Raw genomic sequence first — 18,713 nt, forward strand, 5'->3', positions numbered from 1 at the left:
GAGGATCTTTACAGAGGAAAACAAGTTAAAATGAATACATTAAGGTGTCCATTAATTAAAGGTGATATGTGTCCTTTTAAGAAGAGGAAATTTGAATGCAGACACATGCAGATAAAAGATAATGGGAAGACACAGAAGGCAGCCATCTGCAAGTCAGTGATAGAGATCTGGAAGACATCCTTTTCTTAGGGCTCTCAGAAGGACCAGCCCTGCCAACATTTTGATCTCCAACTTCTAGCCTCCAGCACTGCAAGAAAATAAATTTCTGTTGTTTAAGCCACTCAGTCTATGGTACAGTATGATGGCAGCCCAAGCAAACAGATATCATCCTGGACCAATATATTTTAGCTATTTTAGCACCATATATTATTTACTTGTTTATAATAAACTGTAGAAGAGCAACCCAAACTCCTGGCTAATGTTATGACTTTTCAGTTGGCAATTCCACTACTTAATAGAGTCAACTGCTTTTGAGTGATGAAGATCATCATAAGATTAGTGACTCCTGTGAGTGGTGCCCATTGCTTTAGATCTGCTGTAAAATTAAATTCATTAGTCAGAATCAATATTTTGTGGTCTGTTTTAATGAGAGCATCCAAGGGTGGTGATGTTGGCATAAGCATGACTAGCTAGGACTGCAAATCTATATGCAGAATAAATGTCTATTCAAGAGAAGATGAATTACTTCCTCTGCTCCACCAGGTGCCTGGCTGATTTCCCAGAGGTATAGTGCTAGCCACTGGTTTCTGTGCCTTGAATTTTGGATAGTCATCAATGGTGTTAGTCAGATAAACCTTGGTTTACTTTCTAGTGCATACTTTCCTTTCCCGCCACTGCTGTTACTTGATAGATGAGCCCATTGAAAAGTGTATTAAAATGCCAGCTGACATCCACAGAGTAAATCATCTTGTTCACATAAATTATTGTTAAATGCTATAAGAGGAGATTTTGGATGATACTGTTAAACAAGTGTTTTAATACTTGGTTGATTCTGAGAAGACCATGCATGTGTGCATGCATGCTAAGTTGCTTCAGTCATGTCTGACTGTGCGACCCTGTGGACTGTACTCTGCCAGGCTTCTCTGTCCATGGAGTCCTCCAGGGAAGAATACTGGAGTGGTTACCATGTCCCCCTCCAGGGGACCTTCCCAACCCAGGGATCAAACCCATGTTTGTTAGGTCTCCTGCATTGGCAGGTGGATTCTTTATCACTGGCACCAGCTGGGAAGCCTGAGAAGACCATGTATATACTTATTCCTGATACCTACTCATCAATCTAAGTCCATGACTGTTCAGACAAACCATTAGCCACAAACTTCTGTGAATTATTGTAGACTGAGTGCTGAGTCCATTTGTCTTCTAGACATTTTCCAACTGCTGTCCTTAGGGCCAGACCTGATTAATGCTGTATTTATGCAGTAGTTCATTTATGGCCAATGCCATTATTTTAAACAAGACCAATTGTGAATCATGCTAACATTTCAACCTCCCACCCCCCTTAATCAACTTCTGAAAGGTAGCTTCCCACCAGGTCATATATGTGGCAGTGTAGGAGAAGTAGGCATATTAGGAATATGCATATAAAAATATATGCTTATGCAAGTTGTGCTTTCATGACCTACTTGAACTGATATTAAATATAAAAACTTAATTGATTCTGAGGTGCTGCTGGCTTGATGGATCAATAACCCCAATTTATCACATATATTTCAGATCTCATGGTTGCTTTGTGTCTCATTGTCCATGTTTTCAGGGACCAGGACCAAGTCAGAAACTTTATTTTAGAAGGAAAATAATGATTTGCTAAAAAGTTAATTTTTCCCCCCAAATTCCAAAGGGCTTACAATGTGATCCTTCTTTGTAGACTTTCTTCAATTACCACAGAATATCCTGGTTTGTGATAGATATTTTAAGCACCTTTGAATTTGTTGGTTCATAAAGGCCAGTTGGCAGAATTTTTTGCCCTTCAATGATATGGGTTTGAACTTTAGGTCTTTAATCCATTTTGGGTTTCTTTTGTATATGGTGTTAGAGAATATTCTAATTTCATTCTTCTACATGTAACTCTCCAGGTTTCCCAGCACTACTTACTGAAGAGACTGTCTTTTCTCCATTGTATATTCTTACCTCCTTTGTTGTAGATTAGCTGATCATGAGTGAGTGGGTTTATTTCTGGGCTTTCTGTTCTGTTGCATTGATCTATATGTCTGTTTTTGTTGCAATACCATACTGTTTTGATTACTGTAGCTTTGTAGTACAGAGAACAAAAAAATTTTAAATTTGTATGGAAACATAGAACGCCCCAAATAGCCAAAACAGTCTTGAGAAAGAACTGAGATGGAGGAATCATACCCCCTGACTTCAACTCCTTTTAAACATGAAAAAGTCTTCATGTGAGGCAGCAAAAGTCTCATCTGACAGAGAGGTAAAGGCTACTTTTGCTGATAAGAGGGGCTCAGTGGGGTTTTAGAGAATGGGTAACTTGAAGTCTCCCAAATGCCATGCATTTCCCTATTCCTGTTTTTGAGGTCCCACTCTTTCCAAATTCATGCCTTAACTCTCATATAAGACTTTTGGGTGGGTTGGAATTGGCCTTATATTATAACTTAGCAACCAATAGGATCAGATCTTATAGTTTCTGGGGGCTTCCCTGGTGGCTTGGTTAGTAAAGAATCTGCAATGTGGGAGACCTGGGTTTGATCCCTGGTCAGGAAGATCTCCTGGAGAAGGAAATGGCAACCCACTCCAGTGTTCTTGCCTGGGAAATCCCATGGACAGAGGAGCCTAATGAGCTATAGTCCAGGGGTGGTAAAGAGTCAGACACGACTGAGCAACTAACAGTTCACAGGTTCTGGGTTGCATCTGTGTAGCAGCTACAAGAGATAATGTATACACTGGGGAAGTCATGGTTATCTGACTGTGCCTTTGGCCAAGAATTTAAAAGCCCAAGCATGCAATTTTCTTTGTTAAAGCTCTCCAGTACAGCATGGCTCCCACATGACTATTGTATGCCCCATATTTTTCAAAATAGCTCTCTTTAGCAGTAATGTGACCATAAACCCTGCAGTAGTTTCTTCATTCAAGGGGACTATAGTGATAGTTTCACCCTGAAATCCTTGGAAATCCACTAAGTAATTAGTGCCCCAACTTCTGGGGCTTCCCAGGTGGCGCTAGTATTAAAGAACCCTCCTGCCAATGTAGGAGATGTAAGAGACATGGATTTGATTCTTCAATTGGGAAGATCCCCTAGAGGAAGGCATGGTAACCCACTCCAGTATTCTTGCCTGGAGACTCCCATGGACAGAAGAGCCTGGTGGGCTCCAGTTCATAGGGTCGCAAAGAGTCAGATATGACTGAAACAACTTAGCATGCATGCATGCACGCTCCAGTTTCTAAGGCTAACCAGACTGACTGATCTCATACACACCTCATCAGAATAGATAGCCGTTACGGACTGAATGTTTGTCTCCCCACCCCCTGCCCACAGTTCATGTGTTGAAGTCCTAATCCAGATGTGAATGGTATTTGGATTTGAAGGTGGGGTCTTTGGAACATAATTAGGTTTAGATGAGGTCATAAGGATGGAGTTCCCGTGATAGGATTAATGTTCTTTTAAGAAGAAGAGCAATCAGAGAGTGCTTTATCTCTCTTTGCCATGTGAAGACACAGTGAGAAGAAAGCTATCTGCAATCCAGGAAGAGGGCCTTCACCAAATAGGGACTTCACCAAATATTGAACTTGCACTTTACACTCTCTTGAACTTTGAGAAAATAAGTTTGTTGTTTAAATACCCAGTCCTTGGTATTTTGTTATGGCAGCTGAAGCAGGCTAACCCAATAACCAACATTAAATTTCCATTTCCTTAAAGGATCCAATTTTGAGAAGCATTTCTGGTATAAAGTCCCATATGGACCTGCATTAATAGTTGCAGACAACAGAATTTACTTTCAGTAGTTTATATAGAAAGTGATTAATTTTAGAGCATTAGCTAGCATGCCAAATTTTGAGGAGGGCCAGGGAGCTGCATTTGGATACTGTACAGTCAGGGAAAAATAGTGTAGAGAAACTCTAAGCCACCTTGGGATCGTTTTAATGGAAACTTTCTTGTTGCTGTTGCAGTTCTGTGTTATTTATGATATGAGCGACGTGAGAGTAGAACCTCAGCCACAGTTACAGCAGGAGAGCCAAATACTTCTTCTCCTTGTCAGAAGTTCTGATCTCCCTATGTGGCTGCCACCTACCATTGTTTAGATATGCATTACAAGTCTCCAAAAGATATTTCTGCAAGAGAATCTTGTAAAATTTTCTTCTGCAAAAAGCAGGCAAGGTGTCTTTCAAGAATTCGCTTGAATCCTGTATATTCAACATGAAAGCAGTTGTTGAAGATGAAGAACTTTAAGGCAAGATCAACAATAAAGACAAACAGAAGATTCTTGACAAGTGTGAAATTGTCAGTTGGCTTGATAAGGACCAGAATGCAGAGAAGAAGGAATTTGAACAGAAGGAATTTGAACTCTTCATCAGAAGAAAGAGCTGGAAAATGTCTCCAACCCTATCATTATTAAGCTGTACCAGAGTTCAGGAGGCATGCCAGGAGGAATACCTGGGGGCTTCCTTGGTGGTGGAGTTTCTCCACCTGGTGATGCCTCTTCTAGACCCACTGTTGTAGAGGTCTGAGCATACATTTAGCATTGTCCCACACAAAACACTGAAGGACCCAAATTTGTAGCAAATTCCATGAGAGTTTAAAATTTGAGCTGCTATAGTAAATAATTGGGCATTGCTTTTTAGGGGGTAGTTTTTTAAAGCCTTTTTTTTCATTTTATTAAAATTTTTTAAAATTGGAGGATAATTGCTTTACAATGTTGTGTTAGTTTCTGTTGTACAATGTAAACCATCTATACATATACCTATATCACCTCCCTCTTAACCCTCCATTCCATCTCCCATCCCCCCACCCCAACCCCATTGCTCTAGGTAACTAGACATTCATGATACTTGAATATGGAAAATGTGCACAGGGAAAGGAAATAACATTGCACTTTATAAGCACTGTGATATAAGTGGAAAATTTTGTTGTTCAGTCATTCAGTTGTGTTCAACTCTTTGTGACCTCATGGACTGCGGCATGCCAGGCTTTCCTGACCTTCACTATCTCCCGGAGTTTGCTCAAACTTATGTTCGTTGAGTCGATGATGCCATCCAAGCATCTCATCCTCTGTTACTCTCTCATCCTCCTGCCCTCAGTCTTTCCCAGCATCAGGATCTTTTCCAGTGAGTCAGCTCTTCACATCAGGTGGCCAAAGTACTGGAGCTTCAGTTTCAGCATCAGTGCTTCTAATGAGTATTCAAGGTTGATTTCCTTTAGGATTGACCGATTTGATCTCCTTGCTGTCCAAGGGACTCTCAAAGTCTTATCCAGCACCACAATTTGAAAGCATAAATTCTTTGATGCTTAGTTGTCTTTATGGTCCAACTCTCACATTCATACATGACTACTGGAAAAACCATAATTCTGACTATACAGACTTTTGTCAGCAAAGTAACATCTCTGCTTTTTAATACACTGTCTAGGTTTTTCATAGATTCTATTTAAAATCAGTTATGTATTATGTATCTTAAATATATTTCTATACATGAATCTTACAGATTTCTACAATAGAACTTGGGTGATATAGATATTAGCCTTGTAACACATGAAGACACATACTAGAAAGAACCTGAGGTGGGTGTTGAGTATACCAATCTGTAGTATTGTCTGCAGCTCCCATGAAATCTAATGAAAAATAATTGTGAAGACATAAATGTGTAAGATTGTCAGTCTTGTCTTTTGTTATCTAGTTTACATATTCAAAAAGACCCTTCTGTGTTATTGGACCTAAATGCTTCATTTACTCACTATAAGGATAAGCCATCCTTTTTAAGGATGCTTAAGGGAAGACTGGCTTTGGGGGAGGAAAACTGGGTTAAACTCTAGCTCTTTTTCTTTTTTCATGTCTGTGTACATGTCTCACTTCTCTAAGATCTAGTTGAATAGCTCAGGGCTTTGTTATTGCTTTCATAGCAATGAGAAAGTCATGGCACAGGTTGACAGGCTGTAGCCACTGTTTCCCTCTGTGGTCCTTCTGGAGTTTGTTCGTCCAGTGGCATGCCAATCTCTTTTTAACCATCCTAATATCCAAGTATGTTTAGCAGTGAATGCTGTTTTCTGGTAATCTCTCATCTCCTGTGAAAAAGCAATTTGTCAGATAATAAACTGGAGGGGTTCATGTCCTCCCGTATGCCATTTTCTCACATTCTTCTTAGGTCTGAGTATTGAAAAAAATCTACAATATTTCTGCAAAAATACTATTCAAATGCATCTCTGAGAGTTTCCATATCTCTAATAGGAACGGTGTGGCCTTTAGCTAAGGGCAGGAGCTAAGGGGGTGATTGTATGTTTCAATGCCCGGTAAAAAAATGTGAAAAAAACCACACCTACTTAGGAGCATTGTTCAGGCAGTGAGGAGAAACTACGGACCAGGTTTTAATGAGAAATGTATTCTTCCTTGGAGAGAAATGTTGGGGTAAAAACTTGTTCATGGGTAAGGATGGTCTGGCTCACTTGCTTAAGAAATAGTACGTTTATTCTTTGTGGAAGGAAAAGAAAAAAATCTTTAGAAAGAAGAATTTTAGAATGGAGTCTTTTAAAAATTTCTTTAAACTTTTATTTCATACTTGGAATATTTGTCATACCTTTATTTTTGTAAAATTTGTTGAAGTATAGGTGATTTACAGTGTTGTGTTAATTTCTGCTATACAACAAAGTGATTCAGTTATACATATATATATCATACATATATTATTTTTCATATTCTTTTCCATTGTAATTTATTACAGGGTTCTGAGTATAGTTATACAGTAGGACTTCGTTATTTATCTGTTTTCAATGTAATAGTTTGCATCTGCTAGTCCCAAACTCCCAATCCATTCCTCACTCCCCGCCTCCCCCTTGGCAACCAGAAGTCTGTTCTGTATGTCTGTGAATCTGTTTCTGTTTCATGGATAAGTTCATTTATGTCATATTTTAGATTCCACATATAAATGATATCATATGGTATTTGTCTTTCTCTTTCTGACTTACTATGATAATTTCTAGGTTTGTCCATGTTGCTGCAAATGGCATTATTTCACTCTTTCTTATGGCTGAGTAATATCCTCTGTGTGTGTGTGTGTGTGTGTGTGTGTGTGTGTGTACATACACACCATGTCCATTCATTCATCTGTTGATGGACATTTAGGTTGCTTCCATGTCTTGGCTATTGTAAATTGTGCTTCTATGAACATAGGGATACATATATCTCTTCACATTACAGTTTTGTGTAGATATATGCCTAGGAATGGAATTGATAGATCATATGGCCGTGCTGTTTAAGTTTTTTGAGGGACTTCCATACTGTTTTCCATAGTGATTGCACCAGTTTACATTGCAGCCAGCAGTGTAGGAGGGTTTCCTGTTCTCCATACCCTCTCCGGCATTTGTTTGTAGACTTTTTAATGATGGCCATTCTGACCAGTGTGAGGTAGTAACACATTCTAGTTTTGATTTGCATTTCTCTAAGAATTAGTTGTGGAGAAGGAAATGGCAACCCACTTCAGTATTCTTGCCTAGAGAATCCCATGGACAAAGGAGCCTGGTGGGCTGCTGTCTATGGGGTCGCACAGAGTGGGACACGACTGAAGCAACTTAGCAGCAGCAGCAGCAATAATTAGCTGGGTTTCCCAGGTGGTGCAGTGGTAAAGAATACACATGTCAGTGCAGGAGATATAGGAGACAAGGATTGATCCCTGGATTGGAAAGATCGCTTGGAGGAGGAAATGGCAACATGCTTCAGTATTCTTGACTGGAAAAGTCCATGGACAGGGACGCCTGGTGGGCTACAGTCCATGGGGTCACAATGAGTTGGACACAACTGAGCGACTCAGCACACACACACACAATAATTAACTGTGTTGAGCATCTTTTCATGTGCCTGTTGGCTATCTATATGTTTCCTTTGGAGAAAAATCAATTTCGGTCTTCTGCCATTTTTTGATTGAGTTTTTTTGGTTGTTGTTGATGTTATTGAGTTGTATGAGCTGCTTGTATATTTTGGGAATCAAGCCCTTGTTGGTTGCATCACTTGCAAATATTGTCTTCCAGTCCATAGGTTGTTTTTTGTTTTGTTCGTGGTTTCCTTTGCTGTTGCAAAAGCTAATAAATTTTGTTAGGCTCCATTTTTTATTTTTTCTTTTATTTCTATTGCCTTGGGAGAGTGACCTAAGGAAACACAGATACAATTTATGTCAGCGAGTGCTTTGCCTATGTTCTTTTCTAGGAGTTTTATAGTATCATGGCTTTATATTTAAGTCTTTAAGCCATTTTGAGTTATTTTTTTAATGTATGGTATGTGTTCTAACTTCACTGATTTACATGTGGCTGTCCTAGAGGTAGGACATAGGTCACAAACTTACCTGCCTAGAGGTACCAGCCAAGTATTGTATAGTAAATGATCAAAGTGGGCCCTGTGTAATACAATAGGAAGGGGTTGCAGCTATGGCAGATTAGTATTTTAAAGGGAGTAGTTGCTTCTCAACACCAGCCCATTGTTGCCCTGTGAAAATGCAGGCAAGTATTGCAGAAATTTCAAACATTGCAAGAGAAACCCAGTGTTACCAAGAGAAAATGATGTGAAATTCTATTTCTAAAAATACTATTCAGGTCAGATGCATCTATCTCTTAATTAAGGGACCATAGAGAATGAACATTTGTTATAATCTTTTGTTATAATCTCTGTATATTTTTTTCAGTTTCATAAAATATTTTTCTCCATATTACTAACATAGTCATTTTTGATTAAGGAGTTTCTCCTGAGATAATATGTGTTTATGGCTTTACTATGTCAGTGATTATCGTAAACTAAAGCACCTCTTGATGAAAGTGAAAGAGGAGAGTGAAAAAGTTGGCTTAAAACTCAACATTCAGGAAACCAAGATCATAGCATTTGGACCCATCACTTCATGGCAAATAGATGAGGAAACAGTGACAGACTATTTTTGGGGGCTCCAGAATCACTGCAGATAGTGACTGCAGCCATGAAATTAAAAGATGCTTTGCTCTTGGAAGAAAAGTTATGACCAACCTAGACAGGCATATTAAAAAGCAGAGACATTACTTTGCCAACAAAGGTCCATCTAGTCAAAGGTATGGTTTTTCCAGTAGTCACATATGGATGTGAGAGCTGGACTACAAAGAAAGCTGAGCACCAAAGAATTGATGCTTTTGACCTGTGGTGTTGGAGAAGACTCTTGAGAGTCCCTTGGACTGCAAGGAGATCCAACCAGTCAGTCCATCCTTAAGGAAATCAGTCCTGAATATTCATTGGAAGAACTGATGCTGAAGCTCTAGTACTTTGGCCCCCTGATGCAAAGAGCCGACCCATTGGAAAAGACCCTTATGCTGGGAATGAGTGAGGGCCGGAGAAGAAGGGGACAACAGAGGATGAGATGGTTGGATGGGATCACTGACTCAATGGACATGAGTTTGAGTAAACTCTGGGAGTTGGTGATGGATAGGGAGGCCTGGCATGCTGCAGTCCATGGTGTCGCAAAGGGTCAGACATGACTGAGCGACTGAAGTGAACTGATATCAGTGATTTAAGACTTCTTTTTTTTCCTAATGGAGATTCTTATGAATGAGGTAGGTAAGTTGGTATGGCTGCAAAAACTTACTCCAGTATCTTAAAGCAGATATGTTTGCATCCATTTCCTTGGAGAGGAAGGATTAATGTGAGAAGGGTATCTAGGGTTCCAAGATTTTGCAAATGAACTTTTTCTAGTTTTTGGTCCAGATGCTCTACAAATATGAACCAGAAGATTTCACCTAGTCTTTTCTACAAGGCAAGTTTTTCTTCCAGTAATGAGACAGAAAAACAAATCTCTGTGTAAAATCTCTAGGCACTTACCTGGAGGTCCAGTGGTTAAGACTCCATGCTTCCAATGCAGGGGACATAAGATCCCACATGCTACATGGTGCAGGAGGAAAAAAAAAGAAATTTCTACAATAGTTTATCTTTGTTGTCTGGTCTTATTTATACACTATGATAAAACCATTATTGTTTCTTGATATTTTCTTCCTTTTTAATTCTTGCTCTCTTTTTTGAGAACTCCTAATATTCAGATATTGACCTTTTAGACTAATTCTCTAAATACTGCACTGTAACTTTTAGGTAGAAACTTATTATAAGATTAAGGAAGTTCTCTTCTGTTCCAATTTTGCTAACAGCTTAATGTTTTTATAAATGAGTTTTTAATTTTATCAACTGATAGTTTTGCATCTATTGAGATTTTCATGGTTTTCCTCTTGTTAATATGAAGAATTTCTTAAACTAATTTTAGAATGTTAAATCATCTTTACATTCCTGAAATAAACCCTGCTTGATTAGGATGTATCATAGTTTTCACATATTGCTGATTTGACTTTCTAAAATTTTAAAAGGAGATGGATATCTTTGTAAGAAACTTTAGCTATAATTTTCTTTTTTATAATTGTCAGATTTTGAGACTAGGTTATACTGACTTTATCAAATGAATTAGAGGTATTTTTTTCATTTTTATCTTCTGGAAATAAATAGCATTAAATAATCTTATCATTTCTTCCTTAAATATTTGGAGGATCACTGATAAAGCCAACTGAAATTACAGATTACTTTGTGGAAAGGTTTTATTCAATTTCTTTACCAGATATCGGACTATTCAGATCTTCTGTATTTTCTTGTGTTAGTTTTGATAAGTTGTGTTTCTCCAAGTTTTTGTCTATATCACCTACATTTTCAAATTAATTAGCATAAGATAGTTTATAACATTATCCTTTAAAAAAATGTCTGTTAAATCTGTGATGTCTCCTTTTTATTTGTGGTAAGGGTAACTTGTGTCTTTCTCTTTTTTCTTGATTGGAGTTTCTAGAATTAATTGTCTTTTTAAAACAATACAACTTTTGGCTTTGTAAATTTTTTTCTGCTGAATACTTTGCTTTCTGCTTCATTAAGTATTTTTGTTTTTATAATTTTCTTCTTTTCTCTTTGGGTATAATTTGCTCTTCTTTTCCCAACTTCTGGAGATATATATATATATTTAGGTCATTGATTTTTCAACCTTCTTTTCTAATTTAAGGTGCTACATTTCTCTATACAGACTGATTTAGCAATGAATCACAAGTTTTGATGTGTTACATTTTTGCTAACATTTAGTTAAAGTAGTTCTAATTTGCATTGTGATTTCTTCTTTAACTCATAAGTTGTTTAGAAATGTACTGCTTAATTTCCCAATATTTAGAGGTTTCTTGTATCTTTTGATTTCAACTATGGTCAGAGATTGTTCTCTGTATGTCTTCAGTCATTAAAATTTTGTTGAAACTGGCCTTATAGTCCAGCATATAGTCAATTTTTTGTATATGTTCCATGTATACTCGAAGAGAATAAATACTCTCAATTACTGAGAGATGAGGGTTGAAATCTTCAACCATAATTGTGGATTTGTCTGTTGCTCCTGATAAATTCATAATTTTTAATTGCTGAATACAAATTAAAGTTTTTTATATTTTCCTGGTCAGTGTACATTTTATGAAATGTCCCTCTTTTTCTCTAGTAACTTTCTTGCCTTAGAATTGACTTTCGGTGACATTAGTATAGGTAAATGAGCTTTTATTAGTTGTTATTTGTGTGGTATATATTTTCCATCATTTTACTTTTATACATTCTAAATTCTTACCTATTACTTATAAAATGTGCTTGTTGATTATCATGTAATTAGATTTTGAATTATATTTATCCTCACATCTTTGGCATTTGAGTGTATAGTCCATTTATAATTAATACAATATATATTTTGGTTTAGGTCTTCAATCTTAGTTTTGTATTTGTCCCACATGTTTTTATATTTATATTTATTTCCTTTCTTGCATTCTCTTTGGCTAATTAAGTATTTCTTATTATTCCATTTCCCTTCTACTTTCTTGTTATTAATATTGGGTTAAGCCAAAACATTTGTTTGGGTTTTCCCATAAGATTGTACAGAAAAACCCGAACAAACTTTTTGGTCAACCCTGTATTCCTCTACTCTTTTTTCAATAGTTACCTACCTAATGTAAATTACTACTTTTAATATATCCAGGACAATGCAAGAAACTTAGAAGAGTTTACACCCCTCAGCTTCACCCAATGGTATGCTGAAGCTGACTCAAATCCATCCCTGAAGGCTGATAAATTTTCAGAAATTTTGCAAGCCACTTGTTGAAATGTTGATAGCTTGAAATTGACTGTGATGGTAGTGTTTATAGCAAAGGAACTGAAAATAATCAAAGTAGGTATTCTGGGGTTTTTTGAGAACTTGTCAGACATTACTAACACATTACTATCTCCATTCCCCTTTATATTACTGTGTCCATATATTTTAATACTGTATGTATTTTAGACCCCACAAAATTATTTTACATAGTTAGTATTCTATATGAATAGAATGAGTAGAATCATAGATTCTTGACAGAACTTAATAACTGTGTAAATTTAAAATCACCATGTTTCAGTACTCAAAAGTACAATGAGTAAATATCTAACCAATTGAGCTGACTTCAGATGTGGGCAGAGACTTTGTTTGATTTTGAGTTCTTTTTGTATCAACAACCTGAGGAATGTTAACTGTTGTTCCAGACATTCAGCCTAGTATTTGTTGAATGAAAGGTGAAATCAGTAAACACATGATCTATAACTTGTTAGATAGTTATCTTTGATACTACTACAATTATTACTATTATAATAAAATTAAGAAAGGAATCCCTTTTACTATATACCTGAAATGCAGTGTGCATTCAATAAATATTCCAGAATTGGTAAATGCATAACGGCAAGCCGCAAAGAAGCACCTACTCATCAGCATAATCTTCTCTAAAACTGGTACTATTACTATTTTATCTCAAAATGTCTATTCATTTTTCATTCTCAGCTTCTTCTAGAAAGCCTTTCCTGAGTTTCTAAGCTCATGTTAGGTACCCATTTGTGTCTCCTCACCATCCCTGTCTTTCTCTAGCCTGACACATATCTCAGTGCACTGTGATAGCTTGTTTAATATCAGTCATATCCGGCATCCTGGGTGTGCTTTGAAGTCAGGGATTATGGCTCTTTTGTCATATAGTATATGTTAAATACATTTAACTTGAATATAGGAATTGCAAATTCCCAAAGTCAGGTGCTAAATCTCTTTTGCCTGTTTTTACTTTGCAGTGTTGGCATGGTACTATGTTGCTACATGGTTCTCAATTAATACTTCTTGTTTAAAGTCGCCGCCCATTAGGCCATGTGTTCAGAAAAAAGAAACTGCTTTTAATATTAACTTGGACAAAACATAGAAGACTGAGCTTGGCTTTAACAGCCACACAATGATATTTGAAGTATTTTCTGTTTTAGTATTCCAACTTTTGTTCCTTTCCAACAATATCAGTGACTAAGCTCTTTTGGCATTTCCAAAAAAAAAAAGGGGGAAGATATAGTCACAAGATACATTAATTAGAGCATTTCCAAACATTTATTTGGTATTGAATGGTGATGTTTAACAAAACTTGGCAGGAGTGAATCAAATATGATACCAGAATGAAGTCAGGAGTCTTGACTTCCAGCTTCATGGTTGAATAGCTTTGTTCCATTTGCTCAGCAGGCAGAATGCCTTGGAAGCTGTTTGTTGTGCCTCATTTAGTACTTGGTCCATATCTTACCCAAGAAGTCAGAATCTCTGTTTTTCAATCCAGTCATCATTCTTCCACAAGCCTCAGGCTCCACTGAACAATTAATTTAACTATAATAACATTTTTTCCTTTGTCTTGCCATTGCCAAAGCATATTGTGAAAGTTTGTAGACCAGAATCATGTATTTGGCACTACACAAAGTTTATGGAACTCCCTGGTTATGGCCTTCGGCTCAGAACCAGTTGGCAACTCTGACTGATTGGGTCAATTACATTTGCAAAGATTTTAGTTCTTAGAAAATAATATTCTATGAATAATGAAAGGGAAAAAAAACTCTCTAACTTGGCTGGGATGAGGCTAGTCATGTCATCTGTCCTAAATTTAAATTTGTTGAGAATGGAGAAGACATAATCTCTCTTTTTAATGATTACAGGTCATCCTTTCCATAGCCTGACTGCTTTTGGCATCATGTTATTGTATTAAATGGCACACAGACAGTTTTGCAGAGAAGGCAGTGGCAACCCACTCAGTACTCTTGCCTGAAAACTCCCATGGATGGAGGAGCCTGGTAGGCTGCAGTCCATGCAGTCGCACAGAGTCGGACACAGCTGAAGCGACTTAGCAGCAGCAGCAGCAGACAGTTTTGAAACCGATGCCATGAGATTTTCCTGCTTTCTTTTTGTCTCCTTTTTATTTTCTAATCACAGCCTGCTTTATCTGGAACTTCTCTTTGACTGTGCTGTTAGAAAATCCTAATCAGAATTTTCTTAGGGAAGATTTTTTGAGTTAGTCACTGAACATATTTTTTCTCCTTAACAGAGAACTTTTAATAAGTAATTGAAACCATTATATGGTTTATTGTCTAGTTTGAAGAACTGTTCAGTTTCTAGTGGCCAGGGCTTGGAAGCAAGATGGAGCCTCTGCTTACCATGTAGAGAAAGGTTTGCTGCCAGATCAGATTGGAAAAATGCCTACTCTAAGTCACATGCCACATTATTATCTAGCTCCTGCTTCTGTCTTCTCTATTGTACAAGTGATATCATCCCCCCTTCCCCAGCCTCACACACCATTGTATGTTTATTTTTGTGTGTATGATATGGGGACACAATGGGGACTGTTTATCTTTTTTATTTTCTAACTCTGTGTTTACTTCCTTTGTGATTCCTGTTAAGTACAGAGAAAAACTGAGTGGCAATTCAGGGTTGCTTAATTCAGGGTAAAATTCCCTCTGCCTTAGGCATTCTCTTCAACTTATGACCCAGATGGGCTCCTACCTTCTCAACTCTGAGCCGAGAGAATGCTTGGGCAAACCTGCATCCTCTACCTTATTTCTCTTATTTTTTCTTTAACCACAGTTCTGGAAGGGGCAGCCTCAGGATAGATTCCTAATGTTAGAAGCAGTGCTCTCTGCATTATGGCAGAACCTCTCAGAGGTCATCCAACAGAAATCTTGACATTGGAGCCGTAGGGTAACTTGGAACTGTGGACTACTTATAATGAAAATACATTGGTTTAATTCTTCCTCCTCAAGAATAAAACCCTATTATATACACTTACAAAATGGTGCTGTACAATTCATAGTTTTGCAACCTAGTTAAAAAATATGTCATCAAAAGCTTCCTGTGTCCGCAAATGTAAATCCATGTTGTCATTCTTACTGACTCCATGGTGTTCGACTGTAGTTGATTAGAACTTCCTTTGTTGATATAGAATATAGAAGATTTAATTAATAGGCCTCTTTTTGTAATAAACTTCATAGTAGTTTCTATGTTTTATTTCAGGCCAAAAAATTACTGCCTCTGTACTTTAGCATATTATTTTCTTTTCTAAATTCCTTTTTAATGTTGTAGTTATTATTTTTTATTACAGTATATTTGACTTACATTATATTAGTTTTAGGTGTATAGCATAGTGGTTCATTATTTTTATACATTACAAAATGATCACCATAAAAAATCTAGTTATCATTTGTCACTGTACAAAGTTATTACAATATTATTGACAATATTCTCTATGCTGTACATTACATGTTTGTGACTTATTTTATAACTGGATGTTAATACCTTTTAATCTCTCTCATCTATTTCCCTCATCCCCTACCCCCATTCCCTCTGGCAACCACTAGTTTGTTGTCTGTATCTATGAGTCTGTTTCAGTTTTGTTATGTTTTGTCATTTGTTTTTTAAATTCCATATGTAAGTGAAATAATGGTATTTGTCTTCCTCTGACTTATTTCACTTAGCATAATACACTCTAGTTTTATACATGTTGTTGCAAATGACAAGATTTCATTTATAATGGCTGAGTAATATTCCATTGTGTGTGTGTGTGTGTGTGTGTGTGTGTGTATGCGCACATGCGCCACATCTTTTTAGTTCACTCATCTACCAATAGAACTTAAGTTGCTTCTATATTTTGGCTATTGTATTAATAAATAATGCTGCAGTGAACATAAGAGCCCATGAACCTTTTCAAATTAATGTTTTGTTTTTGGAAAAATTCCCCGAACTGGAATTACTAGATCATGTAGTAGTTTTATTTTCAATTTTTTGAGAAACCTCCGTATTATTTCTTATAGTGACTATACCAACTTACATTCCTACCAACAATGCACATGGATTTCCTTTCCTCTGCATGCTCACCAACACTTATTATGTGTCATTTTGATGATAATTATTCTGAGAGGTATGAGGTAATACCTCATTGTGGTTTTGATTTGCATTCTGTTGATGATTAGCAGTGTTGAGCATCTTTTCGTGTGTCTGTTGGCCATCTGTATGCCTTCTTTGGAGAAATGTTTATTCACGTCTTCTGCCCATTTTTAATTGAGTTGTTTCTTTTTTGATGTTGAGTTGTCCAGTTCTTCAGGTTTCCCTGGTGGCTCAGATGGTAGAGAATCTGCCTGCATTGCAGGAGACCTGGGTTCAATTGCTGGGTTGGGAAGATCCCCTGGAGGAAGGCATGGCAACCCACTCTAGTATCCTTGCCTGGAGAATGCTCATGGACAGAGGAGCCTGGTGGGCTACAGTCCATGGGGTTGCAAAGAGTCAGACATGACTAAATGCCTAAGATGTGTCATTTGCAGGTATCTTCTCCCATTTCAGTAGGCTGCATTTTCATTTTGTTGACTGTTTCCTTTGCTGTGTAAAAGCTTTTTAGTTTGATGTGTGCCCATTTGTTTATTTTTGCTTTTGTTTCCCTTACCTGAGGAGACATTCCAAAAAAATATTGCTAGAATGCATGCCAAAGAGTGTACTACATACTGTTTTTCCTAGGAATTTTATGGCTTTGGGTCTTACATTGGAATCTTTGGTCAGTTTTGAATTTATTTCTGTATATGGTATGAGAAAGTGGTCCAGAGTGGTGCTTTTCATGTTGTTGTCCAGTTTTCTCAATGCCACTTATTAAAGAGGCTGTGTTTTCCCCCTTATATGTTCTTGCTTCTTTTGTTGTAGATAATTGTCCATATAAGTGTGGGTTCATTTCTGGGCTCTCTATTCAGTCCCATTGATCCGTGTGTTTGTTTTTGTGCCAGTACACTACTGTTTCGATTACAGTAGCTTTTTAGTATAGTTTGAAGTCAGGCAGCATGATATCTCCAGTTTTTCTCTTCTTTCTCAACATTGTTTTGGCTCTTTGTGGTTTTTTATGTTTCCATACAGATTTTAGAATTATTTTTTCTAGTTCTGTGAAAGATACCACTGGTATTTTGATAGGGGTTGCATTGACTCTGTACATTGCCTTGGGTAGTATCATCATTTTAACAATATTAATTCTTCCAGTCCATAAGCACAGTGTATCTTTTCATTTGTGTCATCTTCAATTATTTTCATCAGTGTCTTTCTGTTATCAGTGTAAAGGTCTTTCACCTATGTAATTAGATTTATTCCTAGGTAATTTATTCTTTTGATGGAGTTGTAAACAGGATTGTTTTCTTCATTTCTCTTTCAGATAGTTAGTTGTTAGTGTATGGAAATATTGCAGATTTTGGTATATTAATTTTGTATCCTGTAACTTTTCTGAATTAATTTATTCTAATGGTTTTTTGGTGGCATCTTCAGAATAATCTATGTATATAATACCATGTCATCTGCAAACAGTGACACTTTTACTTCTTTCCAATTTGGATTCCTTATATTTCTTTTTTCTTGTCTGACTCCTATTGGCTAGGAATCCCAATATTATATTGAACAAAAGTGGTGAGAGTGGGCTTCCTTGTCTTGTTCCTGATCTTAGAAGAAGTGCTTTTAGCTGTTCACCATTGAGTATGATGTTGGTGCTAGGTTTATCATATATAGTCTCTATTGTGTTGAGAAATATACCCACTTTGTTGAGAGTATCATAAATGAATGTTGAATTTTCTCAAAAGCTTTTTATTCTTTTATTGAGATGATTATATGATTTTATTCTTTAATTTGTTAATGTTGTTATAATATTGATTTGTGGACATTGAAAAATCCTTGCATCCCTGGGATAAATCCCACTGGATCATAATATTTTTCTAAGGTGTTGCTGAATTCAGTTTGCTAATATTTTGTTAAGGAATTTTGTGTCTATGTTCATCAGCAGTATGAGCCTGTAATTTTCTTTTCTGTGTGGTGTCTTTGCCTTGTTTTGCTATCAGGGTGATACTGGCCTCATAGAATGAGTTCAGAAACATTCCTTCCTCCAAAGTATTTTGGAATAGTTTGAGAAGGGTAGATGTTGACTTTCCTTAAATGATTGGTGGAACTCACCTGTGAAACTTTTTTTTTTAATTTGGAGGATAATTGCTTTACAATGTTGTATTGGTTTCTGCTGTACAACAGCGTGAATCAGCTCTAAGTATACACATATCCCCTTCCTCATGAGCCTTCCCCCGACCATCACACCCCTCTCGATCATCACAGAGCCCCAAGATGAGCTCCATGTGCTACACTGCAGCTTCCCACTAGCTATATGTTTTACATCCGGTAGCTAT

The sequence above is a fragment of the Odocoileus virginianus genome, chromosome 18, assembly GCF_023699985.2.
Source record: "Odocoileus virginianus isolate 20LAN1187 ecotype Illinois chromosome 18, Ovbor_1.2, whole genome shotgun sequence".
NCBI classification, from domain to species: Eukaryota; Metazoa; Chordata; class Mammalia; order Artiodactyla; family Cervidae; genus Odocoileus; species Odocoileus virginianus.